Source organism: Rattus norvegicus, chromosome 1, assembly GCF_021556685.1.
Source record: "Rattus norvegicus strain SHRSP/BbbUtx chromosome 1, alternate assembly SHRSP_T2T, whole genome shotgun sequence".
In the NCBI taxonomy this organism is placed as follows: Eukaryota; Metazoa; Chordata; class Mammalia; order Rodentia; family Muridae; genus Rattus; species Rattus norvegicus.
The window spans coordinates 87,993,316-88,009,022 of NC_141534.1; the positions used below are offsets into that span (position 1 = coordinate 87,993,316).

General features: G+C 50.6%; 1 protein-coding gene across 6 annotated transcripts in view; it reads right to left on the bottom strand.

The window, feature by feature from the left end:
• Bicra (BRD4 interacting chromatin remodeling complex associated protein) overlaps positions 1–14,830 on the bottom strand; it is a 73,759-nt gene extending 58,929 nt beyond the window's left edge. For all 6 annotated transcript variants that reach the window (XM_087652253.1, XM_087652246.1, XM_087652239.1 and 3 more), the window contains exon 1: positions 14,796–14,830. The gene's annotated coding sequence lies outside the window, so the exon portion shown is untranslated. The remainder of the gene's footprint in view (positions 1–14,795) is intronic.
• Positions 14,831–15,707: the final 877 nt, after the last annotated feature.

A 15,707-nucleotide genomic window follows, 5' to 3' on the forward strand; every position in this document is an offset into this window, starting at 1 on the left:
AGGACTTTGGATGGAAGGACAGGGCTTTCCACCTCAGAGAGCCTAGAGCCAAGAGGTGGCAAAACTGTTGTTTTCTTTCAGTCTTATAGCTGCCTCTGTCTGCCCTCTCCCCGCCCGGGCAGCCCTCACTCATTCCTTCTTTCCCCCTTTTATATTTCTGTGTGTTTGTGAGTGTATTAGTGGTGTGCACAATGTGCTGTGTGGAGGTCAGAGGGCGACCAATGGAGTGGGAGTTGGTTCTCTCCTACCATGTAAATCCCTTAGGCTGAATTCAGGAGGTGAAGCCAGGCAGCAAGCATCTATTATGGAGCCGTCTCGCTGTCCACTCCTCAACCTTCCTAGAGATAGGGTTTCAGGGAGTTTGCTATATAATTGAGAATGGTCATGAACTCCCCACAGGGCCCGCCCTCCCAGCTTCCTGAGTTCCTAACCGTGGTCCAGAGCTTCCAGAACACCTGTTCTAACCCAGGAAACCTGACCCTAGTCCCTCTGAGCCAAGAGGCTTCTGGAAACTCCCTACTTGTTCAGGAGGAGACACTGACCTTCACACCTGGGCGAGACTCTCCTCCCCACAAGTGCACAGCATAGGGAGGACAGATTGATTCTTGGTCAGGCCAGTCCCTCCTTCAGGAGCTGTCCTCACACATCCTCACCCTTGTCTCCCTTTGCCAACCCAGGGGTGTCTGAACTTTCTTATGGAAGGGCTGCCCCTTATACCACATGCATGTCCACCTGTGAGCTACTCATCCCCGTGGCCTTGCTCTTGAACTCCTTTTCCGTCCACAAACCCACAAAACCACTCACGTCCAGTTCCATCTGCCAGGCCCACCCTCCCTTGAAAAGCTCCTAGTGGCTTTGATCAAAACACCTCAGGCGAAGGGCGTCCGTCCTCTTACTGCTAGCCACTGTGCCCAATGCCCGCAGAGAACACTCTACTTCAAGAAGCCTGCCAAAGTGCATAATCAAGACGGAAGCCTCTTCCTGAACCAGTCCGGGAATCTCGATCCAGAACCTCTTCCTCACCTGCCTGGAAGGCAAAGTTCTGCCTCACCATGCTCAAGGGGGCCACAAACCACAGGCCAGGAAGACAGAATTAGAATTAACTAGCAGCAAATCTCAACTCGGGTAGAGACTTGGCATAGGGCTTTGCCTCTGGGACAGACAGATGGCCAGAAGTAACCTGGGAATCTAAACTGTAGATTTCTTTCAATTACTTTCCCTCATTTACCCCCGTACCTCCAAACCATTACTCCAGTGCCAGGGACAAATCCAGGCCTCATGGACTCAAGAAATATATTCTACTGGCAGGTACAATGGCTGGGTAGGTAAAAGGTGCTTGCAGCTAAGCATGGTGACCTGAGTTCAACACCCCCCAGGCCCACAGGGTAAACTGAGAAAAACGACTGCAGCACACTGTCCTCTCATTTCCACACATGTGCTATGACATGCACTCCCTCTTCATAAACACAAATCAGTAGATAAATGTGATAAGAGGCTTTTTTTAAAGGGGAAAGCAAAAATGTTCTACTACTGAGGCAAGCAGTGTAAGCCATTGTACATGACACAGAGAAAAGCGACAGACAGAGAGTGTACATGTGGTATTTGAAAGGCAGCTGGGGAGGAAGGCACAGGAGGGACACAAGCCTTTACACCCAGCAAAATCTCCACACAGATCCATCTGCAGGGACAGCGAAGGATGAGCCACACACAGATACGGTGAGTGACCGCGGGCTGGAACTGCCAGGAGTGATAGGGAAGGCTGAGCAGGCAGATGTAGAATATGGTTTCACACTTCCACTATGTCTCTGGATGTATTAGAACTGATCATATATGTATATAGGTGAACATATGGACCTGGAGTAGTACATTTATCACAAGTGATTCTGTTCTTTTTTTTTTTTGTTTTGAAATGGAATCTGCTATGTAGCCCGGGTTGGCCTGGAATTCTCATCTTCCCACCTCGGCCCCTCTAGTGCTGAATCCCTATGGCCACTCTGTGTGTGCACACATGTGTATATGTGTGAGTTCAAGGACAACCTAGGATGTCATTCCCCAGGCACCACCCACGTAAAAAATAATTCTTAATATTTTATTTTATGTCACATGTATAGAGGTCAGAGGATAACTCTCAGAACTCAGTTCTTTCTGACTACATGGGTCCCAAGTATCTACTTTGCTGATCTCTCAGGCCCTCCACCTTTTCTTCAGACAGGTCTCATAGAGACTCAGGGTTCACTGATTACGGTAGCCTAGCTGAGAGCACCCCAGGAATCCACCTTCTCTGCCTTCCCAGTGCCAGGGCTATACATATGCACTATGACACGTGACTGTTTTGGTTTTTTGTTTTTTTGTTTTTTTTTAACCAGGATTTGGGGCTTGAACTCAGGTCCCCATTCTTGCAAACCAAACTCTTTAGAAACTGAGCCACCACCACCACCACCACCCCACGCCCCCAGCCAGCACATGCACACGGTATAACTTACTTTGTTTTTGCTTAGGTATGTGTGTAACTGTGTATGGGACTGGGTGCTAGGTTTTAAATGCTGGTCCTTACAATAAAGCAGCAAGCGTTCTTAATTGGTGAGGAATACCTTGTCCCTCCCTATATTTGTACTGAGTTAAATAATTATCTTGTACCTCTGCTATGTGGGTGAGGGGATATCTAGGCACAGAAGCTGCCTCTATGTTTCCCAGCAACAAAAGGGGGCACAGCTAGCTCCAGGCTTCTTAAAAATCAGAGTAAGGACCAGCCAGATGGCTCAGCAGGTAAAGGTGCTAACCACCTGAAGCCTACCCCTGTGGACCACATGGTGGAGAGAAGTTTGTCACCCGACCTCAATACACACACAGAGGTGCACGTGTACACACACACACACACACACACACACACACACACACACACACACACACATTTAGCTTGAAAAGTTTTTGTTTGTTTGTTTTCTAAACCTAAGTTAAAGTACAGAGTCATGGAAAGGGACATACTCAGGGAGGAAATGGTCTGGGTGGACACCAGAAAATTCTGTTCATCCAAGTAAGAAGCCAGGAACTCTAACAAATAGTGAACCTCGAGCCAAGCATGGCAGAAGCCTATAATGCCAGCTCTTTTTTTTTTTTTTTTTTTTTTTTTTTGGTTCTTTTTTTGGGAGCTGGGGACCGAACCCAGGGCCTTGCGCTTCCTAGGCAAGCGCTCTACCACTGAGCTAAATCCCCAACCCCTATAATGCCAGCTCTTAAGAGACCAAAGTAGGACTATATTTAATGCCAGTCAGAGTAACTTAGTGAGAGCCTGTCCCAAGTTATAAAGAAAAGGGAAGACTAAGGGTGTGGCTCAGTGGTAGAGCCCTGCCTAGAATCCCCCAGTGAGGGGCTGGGGGCGTGGCTCAGTGGTAGAGCCCCCACCTAGAATCTTCCAGTGAGGGGGCTGGGGGCGTGACTCAGTGGTAGAGCCCCTGCCTAGAATCCCCCAGTAAGGGGCTGGGCACATGTCTCAGTGGTAGAGCCTCTGCCTAGAATCCCCCAGTGAGGGGCTGGGGGCATGGCTCAGTGGTAGAGCCCCTGCCTAGAATCCCCCAGTGAGGGGCTGGGCACATGGTTCAGTGGTAGAGTCCCTGCCTAGAATCCTCAGTGAGGGGCTGGGAGTGTGGCTCAGTGGTAGAGCACTTGCCTGGAATCCACTACACACCAAGAAACATACAACACACCAAGAAACACCTATACTCATATACACACAAAATTTAAAATAAAAATTTAAAGGTTAAAAAAAAAGGAGAGGTATTGAGAAACTATCTGCTGTTAACCTCTGGCCTCCATCCAAAGGGAAACACATGTTTATGTGGACAGCTACATACCACAAACCCCTGATCTATGCAGTGGGTCTACAAAGAATGATACCGAGTGAAATGTGTTCACTCCAGGGCTGACGAAATGGCTTAGTAAGTAAAGTGCTTGCTGAATAAGTGTGAGGATCTGAGTTTGAATCCCCCAGGTCCCAAGTAAGGGTGGGCACAGTAGCACATGCGTACAATTCCAATGATCCTGTGGTAAGATGGGAGGTGGAAACACAAGAACCCCTGAGTGTTCATGACCCTATTACCTTGGCAAAACAAGAAACACTACCTCAAACCAAGTGGAAGGCAGGGATGGGCACCCCAGGTTGCACTGAATTCCAAACACATACATGTACTGGCAAGTCCATGCCTGTACACATACTAACTCACGTCATAAACACACGTAGAAGGTGCTCAACCTGAAGGACAGCCAGGCATGGCTATGCTTGCCCATAACCCCAGCACTGAGGAGGTAGCAGGAGGGACACCACACAGACCTGTCTCTAGCAACACGCTGAAGGACAGCACTCTACAGGTGGTATTCCACAACTGTGAAACACCGGCTGTGGCCAGGATGACAGTCATCAGGGACAGTGACTGGGAGGGTGCGAGCTGGGTGGGGCCAGGAATGTGCTGTGTCTTGCTGAGGAGTGTGACTTACACTGTGGCATGCTCTGGCTAAGACTTGTCAGAAGACAAGGGTGGACTCTGTATATTTTATTGTATGTAAATTACACCTCAGTGAGATGACAACGAGGAAGCAGATTTGCAGCAGTCCTCCATTACCTGAGGAGCAGAAAGCCCAAGACCTCTAGAGGATGGTTCCAGACGCTAATGATATGGTCTTTCACATATATTAATTAGTATATAAATTAACCTAATTAATATATCATTTACTTATACCAAAACAAATGAGACTATATAAATAATATATGAAAAGTCTATATTCTCTATACATATATATCTACGATAAAGTCTAACTTATAAGTTAGACATAGCAAGAGATTAACAGCAACAGAAATGAAATAGAACAATTAGGGCTGGTGAGATGGTTCAGTGGGTAAAGGTGACTGTTGCACAAGCATGAAGATCTGAGTTCAAGTCCTAAAGCACCGTAAAGATGAAGGAAAGAACAGATAACGCGGTTGTCTTCTGACCTTGAGATCTCTACCATGACATGTGTATATACACACCGCAACAATAAAATTGAAAAATGGAACAATTTAAACCATCTACCGGAAGTTTATGAATGTTCTCTGAAAATGGTTCATCCAAGGTGTTTATATTTTATTTTGAGGCAGGGGCTCATGTAACTCAGGCTGGACATAAACTTTCTGTGAAGCTGAGAATAGTCTTGAACTTTTCATCCTCCTGCCTCTATCTCCTGAGTGCTGGGATGCTAAGCTTGCTTCACCATGCTGGGTTTGAGATGCTAGGGATTAAACCCAGTTTTGTTCACAGCTAAGCAAGCTGAGCCACATCCTACCCTGTGTGTGCCGGTGCCCAAGGCTAGGAGAGCATGAGTGCCCTACTCCATCACTCTCTGCTGCTGACGCTGCCTCCCCCTCCATCTCCGTCTCTGCCTCTTCCTTGTTTTGTTTTTTTTTTTGAGACAGGGTTTTTCTGAGAAGCCCTGGCTGTCCTAGAACTTGCTCTGTAGATCAGGCTGGCCTCAAACTAGCAGAGATCCTCCTGCCTCTGTCTCCCAAGCGCTGGGATTAAAGGTACATGCCACTACTGTCTGGCTTCTGCCTTACCCTTTTCTTTTGAGGCAGGGTTTCTCATTGAACCTGGAGCTAAGCTAGCAGCCAGTAAGCCCTTAAAAAAAAAAAGCTCCCAGCACCAACTCTGCCCCATGCATGGGTTACTGATATGGAGGTGGCCATGCCCAGCCTCTGAAGTGAGTGCTGGGATTCTAACGTGGGTCCACGTGCTTGTGAAGAAGTACTTTCAGAGGTACATCTCTCCAAACCGGGAAGGTACTTTGATCCACTTTTGCTTGTTCATATTTATTTTATTTATTTGTGAAGCACTGTCTTCTGTACCCAAGGCTGGCTTCAAATTTGCTACATAGCTGAAGATAGCTTTGAACTCTTGATCTTCCTGCCTCCACCTACCAAGCGGATTCATGTGTTACAACCCTGGGATTTTTACGGCGTTTGCTCTAAGACAGTCTTGCTCTGTAGCCCAGGCTAGCTTGCAATCCTCCTCCTTCTGCCTCTCAAGTGCTGGACAACAGATGTACCACTACGCCCAGCTGTAATGCATCCTACAGCACTGTATTCACCCCTCTTGCTCAATTTAAATAACTGAAACCATGAAGTAGAGGAGCCATCACGAGGAAGCCTCGGGAGCTACCAAGCCCCCTAAGGAGATCTCTCCCCACTATGCCAAGCATTCAAGGCACCATATGTCCCTCAGGAGGGACAGAGAAAAGTTAAGGTCCAGTGCATTGGTAGGGTCCACGATATGGCAGCCAGCCCACCCTGTATCTGGACAGACAAACCGCAGAAGTACCCACACCTGGTTCAGGATACCAGGGGGACCTCATCTTTAGGTACCCTGGAATGCTGAGGTAGCAAGGCTCCCCCGCCGGCTCTTTCAAGGTCCCTAGGGTCATTAACAACAGTCCCATAGCATTAGACAGGTATCTCAGCTCACTGGGCCCCTGAGCCTGCTGGAGAAGAAACTAGGGAAGGGTCACCGAAGGATCATGAGTTCCCTCCAAGCAGAGGGAAGGATGACGCTAGCAACTAGAAGGGTGCAAAGGCAGCTGAGGCTGGCTGGAGGGGCGTGTGTAGGGGTATCCTGAGTCATCAGCCATTTATTTCTCTGACCCAATCAAACTGCAGAAAGAGCGACTCTGTCCGCCATCTCTAGAGCACTGACACCAGCTGTAACCAACACACTTCACTCCTAGTGCCAGTGCGGAACACTTGGTCACACAAGACTGCAGTTAACAATGGGGTTCGAGAGAGAGGCTAGTCTTGTCTTTCCCCTAAGTTTTAAGGAAAAGACCAGCCTTGTCACCCAGCCATAGAGTTAGAAGGGGCAGAGCCAGGTCTAATTAAACCCCAGGCAGTTGACCCAGGCATCCAAGGGACATACCACCAAGCAGAGGCTACAGCCCCCTTCTTCCACTCTCCTTGATGAGAACAATGTATCTGTTTTATGTGTACATGTTAGAATGGGACAAAATCAGGGCCTCCCACATGCTCCTGGACCAGCCTCTCACAGGGAGATTCCAGGCACTTTACATCCTCAGAGCCACACCCCCTAGCCCCCATCCTCCATCCCCCTTTTTTTCAAAGAGGAGGAATGTTTTGTTTCTCGCGGTGTGGCAAAGCCAGTGCTTCCTAGTGGGAAAACAACAGCCATCACAGCACACGGCGGCGCTCAGACCCCTTTTCTGTTTCTAACACAGTCTCACTAAGTTTCTCGGCCTGACCTTGACCTCTCTCTGGAGCCCAGGTAGGACTTAAACTCAGGATTCTCTCGCTTCAACCTTGCAAGTAGCTGGGATTTTGGGCCCGCACCACCAGGCCTAACACATGGGAACAATTTCTTCCAATAATTTCAGCCATCTGTACCCTACACTCCACACACCCAATGTATGACCCCCCAAACCTAGGCAATCAGACAATGCACCATAGGGCGAGACCAAGATGGGGGGGGGGTACTGAAGTCCCAAGCTGGGGAAGTCAGGAGAATGTATAAGCAAGCCCAAACCCTCATGATCTGTGATCTGTTTTCCCCACCCAAGAAATGGACAATGCCAACGCCGCCACCACCTTCTAGAAGCACAGGCCATCCCCTGGAGAAGGTGAAATGGAGTCTGGACCCAGAAACAACACAATGGATAACACCATGTGTTAGAATATGATCCCACCGAAAAGAAACACTGAGCAAAAGTTAAAATGATTGACCTGTGTGGAGGAGGGGTAACCGACCAAAAAAAGGATCAGGGGAAAAAAATTGTTCCAGGAACATCTGGGCAGGCTATATGCTACTTTGAACTCTGCTGAGTGGTTGCTTGCAGATTTCTCTAATAGAAAATGAGAATCTGGACTGGAGAGATGGCAGGGATTAAAAGTATGTTCAAAAGACTCGAATTCACCAAGTTCAATTCTCTGCGCCTGCTTCAGTTGGTTCAAAATTAACTCCAGCTCTAGGGGACACGACACCTATTGACCTTCCTGGGCACTGCACTCACACGTGCAAATCCCACCACCTCCCACGTTTATGTAATTTAAAAATAAAAGCAATAAAAAATTCAAAATGGGAAGCTAACTATAACAAAGTGAGCCTGGGAGCCTCTCCGTCAGTGGTGAGGCTTATACTGAAAGCCTCCTGTAATTCACAACCATCCAAGGAGAGGGAGTTCTGTTACCCAGAAGTCAATTAAGGCTGGATGGTATGTGACCATCGTGCCTGGTGCCCTCCACTTCAAGTGCCAATACCTGACCTGCTGCAGTGGCTCAGTGCACAAGCCACCAAGCCTGATAGCCTGAATCATATCCCCAGAACCACATGGTAGATGGCTCCTTACAATCTGGCCCTAACCTCTACATAAATAAATGTAATTACCAATGCTTTTAAAGATGAGTGCATCATTAATAAACCCGCCGTCTGGCTGGAAAACATTTTTTTTTTTTTTAAGTCAGGCTTAGTAGTGCACACCTTTGATCCTAGCACTCAGGAGGCAGATCTCTGTTGTGAGTTTGAGACCAGACTGGTCTACATAGCAAGTCCCAAGCCAGCCAGGGCTAAATAGTGAGACCCCTATATAAAAAAATTAAAAAATAAAAACTTTAAATACACACACACACACACACACACACACACACACACACACAGTGCCAAGCCTGATGACCTGAATTTGATCCCCAGGTCCCACATGGTGAAAGAAGAGAACTGATTCCTCTGTAGGTTGCCCTCTGACCTCCATACATATAATAAACAACAAACAAACATAATAAAATAAATGCAAGACTGTACGTAGCTTGGGGAGATGATTCAGCTGGAAAAAGTGTACGCTGTGCAAGCATGAGGACACGAGTTCAGATCCCCGAACTGGAATAAAAAGCCAGGTATGACCATGCAAAGCTCCAGCACTGAAGGAGAGGAATGGAGGGAGACAGAACACAGTTCTGGGCTGAGAGTCCCTGTCTCCAAGCATAAGCATAAAGTGAGGGGAATGAGAGAGCAAGACACCTGGGACCTCGCTCTGGCCTCCGCACACATACGCACTTACCACATACACACTCATAAGCTCCTATACACACAAAGTAAACTATAATGCCAATGCTGGGGGGGGGGGGCTGTGTAAGATATAAGACCCGGAACTTGGCACAGAGCTGTCCTCCTCGCTACTGGGGAGCTGAACAAAAAAAGGTTCACAAAATCTTAGGACCTGGGAGATGGCCGTGCAAGCCAGACAATCTGAACTTGGTCCCTGAACCCTATATAAGAGCCAAACAAGGTGGTGAGCATCTGTAATGCCAGCATTCCTATGGTGAGATAGGAATGCTGACACAGGAGCCTTCCCTAAGCTTTTGGGCTGACTAGTCTGGAGTACCCAGAACAGGGGCAAACAGTAAAAGAGACTTAACTTCCAACAGCATGGAAGGCGAAGCTATCCTCTGGCCTTCATAGGCATATGACCACAAACAGACATATACATGAAAATACTTTTTAAAGTGTTCAAGGACTGTGTGGGCAACATAATTTAAAATACAATGTGTCAGGGAGTGACTCAGTGGTAGAGCACCAGTCAAAAATCCCACAATGAGGGGCTGGGGGCATGGCTCAGTGGTAGAGCCCCTGCCTGGAATCCCCCAGGGAGGAGCTAACGGTATAGCTTACTAGCATGCAATGAGACCCTGGATTCCAGACCCAGCACTGAGAAACCTGGCATCCTGTTTTGTGCCTCCATTATAGAATTCCCAGCCCACCTAGGTTGAAAAGGTTGCCTGGAAAAAGAATTGGCTGAGGTGGAACAGACCCCAGACACAGTGACTCATGAACTTCACCCGAGTTGCATTTCCTCACAGCTACCGGTTAAGGCTGGTCCTGGGTTTCATGGAGGAGGAGAAACAGGACTAGAGTCAGCAAGCCCCATTTGGGTAGCGAGTTACAGAAATGAAACTCAGACCCTGTGCTGGGTTCCAAGGTTCTGCCCTGCACAACTACATGTGATACAGGCTCTGAGCAGGGGTAGAAAGCAAAGATGTCCTGGGACACAAACACTGCCAGCTCGTTAAGGCAGCTCGGCAGACTCTGGATGAGAACAGCCAGAACGGACTTCCTTACAGGGCAGCATCCCAGACATCTCTGAGAGCTACCAGGAAACAAACCCCAGGCCTTCATCCAGCAGGTTGGCAATACACAGTAACACAGCCACACCATCACAGGGAACAAAGTCTTATCTAGCCAGTGGAATACCACAGAGCCCACCGAAAGGTGGAAAAGCCACACAGAAGCTGTCCTAGGAAGATGATATGAAAAAGCAAAGGGCTGAACAATAGGAGAATGTGTTACGAACCATGCAAAGTGAGTTTCTTTGGAGAGTTGAGAAGTTATCCCCAGGGAGGAAGCTGGAGGGAGGATAGAAGGCAGACTAACAACCATAACTTTCTGTTTCAGGTTTTTGGTTTTTTTTTTAATCTGTCCTTTAGGTATTAATCAGTTAAGAAAATGAACCTCACCAGGCGTGGTGGATACGCACACCCTTAATCCCAGTGCTAGGGAGGTAGAGGCAAACAGATCTCTGTGAGTTTGAGGCTAGCCTGGTCTACCAAGCAAGTCCAAGACAGCCAGGGTTTGTTACGCACAGAAATCCTGTCTTGATAACAACAAAAAATTCTGGTGTGACAGAATCTCAGCAATTGGAGGTATATATATATATATATATATATATATATATATATATATATATATATATATATACACATATATATATATGTGTGTGTGTGTATATATATAAATCAAAGTAAAAACAAAAACAAAACAAAAAATCAGAAGCAGGGAGGAGAGAGCAAAAACAGCTCAAACTTCCTCCTTGGAGTTTCTCGGGCCATCCAGACAGAACTAATCAAGCCCTGCTGCAGGGAGCCCAGCAATTCTCCCGCTGACCAGGCTTCCAGCAAAGACACTGATCCAGGGCTGATTCCCCAACAGTCCCCCAACCCCCAGCAACTTTAGCTGGAAACAACTGAAGAAACAAAGGCACTCTGCCTCACCAGCCACCACCTGAATGCATAGAACTCATACACAAAATTCACTGTCCCCAAACTAAAAATGCCTTTGGAAAGCTCCTCAGGCCCTTTCACGGGGAACCTTGTCTGTCCTGGAGACACAAAGGCTTCAGTCCACTGGGAACAGTTAAACAGAGGCTGCTACAGGCACAGAAGGAATTGGGGGGCGGGGAATCCTTGGGGACCACTCGATTCAGCACTTCCCAACCTTGCTTGAGGCTATGGTATGGCTATATCTTTCATAGCTGGGGACCAAAAAAAAAGTGAACAGAGGATAAAGGGGAGGGGGTGTATGACCCTGCTGGGGAGAGGAAGCCAGGTGCAAGGCTCTTGGGCTGCATCCAAGAATCAGGGGAGGAGACCAGGATGAGATGACCTGGGCCTCCCACCCCAGCTCCTGAGCTGCAGGAGAAGGGTGGGGGGAGATGGCAGGCCTGCCTGCTTGCAGCCCAAGCTCCTCCGAAGGAATGCCACGTTTTTCTGTTTCCAATTAGCATCCCCCCCCCCCCAGCCGCCCTCTGCATTCTTGAGACTAGGAGTCAAGGAAGCCTTGGGGAGTCAGGAGGGGGAGCTGGCCTTAGGACTAGGAAGACCCATGTATACCCTAGAACCTCTTTCCCCCATCTTCCCTGTGACCCAAAGGTTTGATGCTGACTCCTGGTCCTTCCACAGGATAGGGGAACCCCTACCCCAATATCCCAGGAAAAGTTAGCATAGGTGCCAGAGGCTTCTGGCAAAGCAAGGAAGTAAGTACACAGTAGGCAAGACATAGGACTGTCCCTTTTAGATCTAATTTAAGTTTCTCCTATCTTCCCCAAACAGGCACCTCCTCTCAGGGAACACTGAATCTCTAAAGTCAGTGTTCCCAACAGCCCCCTCTCCTCCTGGTGTGCCCAGTCCTTGAGTTATATTATCCTTACAAAAAGAAGAAATCAGTGTGGGAGCAACAACCCTAGAATCAGACCCTATGCCTACGCCTCAGCCTCATAAGGAACCCTCCCATCACTAGCCCCTGCAACCTGGCCAGCACAACTTAGCCATGGAGCACATACTTGGCCCTCCGTTTATTTTCCTGTAAAAAAAGACACCACCCATATCACCTCCCTCACTGGGGGCAGTGAGCTCTTCTCTAGTGAGCACACCTTAGCCATTGCTTACTGTATTCTCTCTCTGCTCACCTTAGTGTGGAACACCCCTCTATCACATGGGTCATCCTTATCCCAAACACCTAAGGCTAAATAGATAGCCACTCCTTTCCCTACCTCCGAGTCAGGTCAAAGAACTTCCAGCATGTTGTAAGGAGGTGACAGAGCCAAGCAGGTGACAGTCCTGCCTAAGTAAGGTTAGGGCTGGTGTGAGATCCAAGTTCTTTGCCAGTTGTATCCAGACGCCATGTGGGTCTCAGGCCAGAGGAGCAGAAACCACTACAACAGTCCCAGTCAGACAATCAGTTCATCTTCCCTCCCTACAGTCCAATGACAGCAATCAAGCTAAGTCCCAATCAGATGAAGTGCTGAGTGATGGTGGCACAGTACTGGGTCCTAAGCAATGCCAAGCCCTAGACATCCAGCTAGACCTGGGCTCCCCCTGTCCCGACACACACCAGACACAGGTGAAATGGCCCATGGAGCTGAGCCCTCATCCTCCTCTGCCAAACCAACTCTGCAGGGAAAACACCTGGCGGATGTCTTCTAAACCCAAGTCCACTTAAGTCAAAGTGGACAAAGTAAAGCAAAGTGAGTGCCAACTGGTATAGGCTAGGCTGTATAATCTCTAGGATGTTGTGACCTGGGGCTCAAAGTGACCCCAACTGTGTGACCTTATACTAATCCTTTAACTACTCTAGGCCTCAGTGAGCCTGCCTGGGAAACGGGAACATTTCATTGTGCTCACTCCTCAGACTGTAACAAGGATGGAAGACATTTAGCAGTAGCCAATCCAGGGTAGAGAGTGGTTATTTCCGGCTTCTGGGAGGTGGGGGAGCTACAGAGGAAGACAGGGTACTGAGGTAAACAACTGATAAGTCCCGTGAGGCCGCCTAGGAAAAGGGTGGTCTCTAAGCGTGGCTTCCCCTGTTTCCTCATCTTGGGGGTTGGGGTCATCTTGGAGTGCAGGTGTGGGGAGAGGCTGTGTGCCAAAGATCTCTTGACTTCCAGCCTGGAGTCTTGGATGTTCACACATCCCCAGATTTTTCTGACACCACGTTGGGGATAGCAACAAAAGGGGATGAAGGTTTAAGACTTGGGGGTGGGGTACCAAATGCAGTGCACAGGGACTCAGAAGGCCCTGTCACCAAGACTTCCCCAGGAGAGTTGACCCGGCAGCCTCTAACCCCACCTCCAGGGATGTTCAGCTGCTCAGAACCACAAAGCAAAACAAAGGGGCGAGGAGAGGAAGGAGCCACTATGCCTTCCAATCACCGCGGGCTTCTGAGCCCGCGCCCTCCCGCGGCTCGTCGCCGGGTCCTCAGGCTGGCGGAGGCCCAAGGCCTGGCTGGGTAGCTCCCTCCCTGGTCCCTTGTCTCCCCGCGGCTGCCGGTGACAGGAGCGGAGGAAGCAGCCGTGGGGCAGCCAAGGCGATGGGAAAACCAGATGGTCCTAAACCTCCTCCTCCCTCCTTCTCCACCCACCCACCCACCCAACCATCCACCCGACCATCCATCCATCCATCCTAACCCACCCCTCTCCCTCCAACCCCACGGCCTGGCCCCCTTCCGTAGGGACCTGGCCGGGATCACTCCGGGGAAAGGATTGCCTTTGTCTAAAGGTCACCACCCGGAGCGCGGTGCCCAGGGTTGGGCCTGGTGCCTCCCATTCCTAGGCCCATGGAGTTGGAGTTCAGGGGCCGCCCCAAATCCCAGAAGGTGACAGGCTTGGAGGCTTCCTTTTTCCCTCCCTTTGATCCCTAGGAACAGGCCTCCTGCAGGACTAGCCCGCTGAGGGGGCGGGGGTCCTCTACACTCCCTGCCGGGGATAGGAGAACCAAGTCAACTCCTCTCATTGTTTAGGGGCGATGGAGAGGGGAGACCCAATGGCCTGCATCCCAGTTCATCCCTCCCTACAAGCCTGCAGAAGACCCCCGATTCTCCCCGGCACCCCCAAGAGGGACTTGGGGAGGGGGGCGCACGGGACGCGCGACAGGGGGGGAGATGGATCCAGCTGCCTCTCTATGGCCCTTGGCGCTCCCCAGAAAAGGCGGGGAGCACGAGGAAGGGAGGGGGTCCTTAAGGCGGGCGGGGGGGTCTCCGCCCCTCCCCCCTGTGGGACGTTCGCGCTCGCCCCTCTCCTCCGTTGCATTGTATCCCGGGAAGGACCAGGGAGGGAACCGGGGCGCAAGGTTTGAGATCGGGGCGCAATGAAGGGGGAGCTCTCTGCAAGATCGGGGTGGCGGCGGTGTCGCGAGAGACCCGGGATGGGGGTGTGCGGATAGTGGTGGGCGCCGATCACAAAAAAAAAAAAAAAAAAAAAAAAAAAAAAAAAATCGAGCCGGAGCAGCGGCAGCGGGCGCAGCGCCCCGGTTGGGGGGCTGAGTGTGGAGAGTCGGGGGGGAGTGGGTTCGGCCCCAGCTCTGGCTCTCTCCCCCCAACACACACACCCTCGCCGCCGAGCCCCACTCCCCCCCTCGCTTTTGCGCCCTGTCACAGCCCCGACTCGCAGGTAGAGAGAGTTAAGAGATTTAAAGAGAAATTGCTACATTGTGAGAAACTCACCCTGATGTTTGAGCAGCCGTCGGCGCGGGGTCTCCGGGACGGCCCCGCACGGGCTGCACAGGGAGGACCCAGAAGGGGCCGGCCGGCCGGGCCGGTCAGCGCACTGCCTGATCGCATGGCGGGGCCCGGCTCCGCTGCGCCCGGGCCCGCCGCCGCCCTTGCAACGAAGCGGCCCCGCGCGGCCCGGCCCCGCGCCCCGCTCCGGGGAGCGCCCCTGGGGTATGCAAAAAAAATTTTTTTAATTAAATGCAAAAAAAAAAAACCTTGCTGGTTTTGTGTCCCGCCCCCCCTCCCCTTCCTCCTCCTCTTCCTCCCCTCCGCCCAGCTACGAGGAGGAGCCACAGAAGGGTCCGCCTCTAATGTGTCATCTAACCAATCGTAGTGAAGAGCGCTAGAGCGGCAGATCTGGAAGCCAATAAAAAGCTGCAAACTCTGTGGGCGGGAGCACGGAGTATCGGCACCGCCCCCTCCTCCTGGCGGAGCCCGGCTGCTAGAGCGCCTGCTCCGTTCTGGTGCCGTAGGTCTGCAACCTGGAGCTGGTATTCCGGTTGGTAGTGGAAGAGGAGCTAGGGGGATCCGTACGTGTCCGCATCCCTGCGCCAGGCCCGCCTAGAGAGGACCCCTTGTGCTCCGTGGCCCAAGATAGTGGCTTCTGCGGGACGATGCGCAGGGCACTTCAGAAGATTTGCAAAGATAGTGCGGTCGAGGCTTCTAGAGGAGGTGGGACAGTAGTGTGCTTTCCCGCATCGGACCCCGAGGGTGCCAGGCGATGGGAACATTGGGGATGACCCGGACTCCAGGCGTGGCGTATCAAGTCTCTCCGAGCCTGGGGATTTTGAGCCGCTGTGGCGCAAGGACCATGGTCAGCCCTGCTAGAGAGCCTGCTTCTTCATGCCTGGCCAGCCGCGCAGA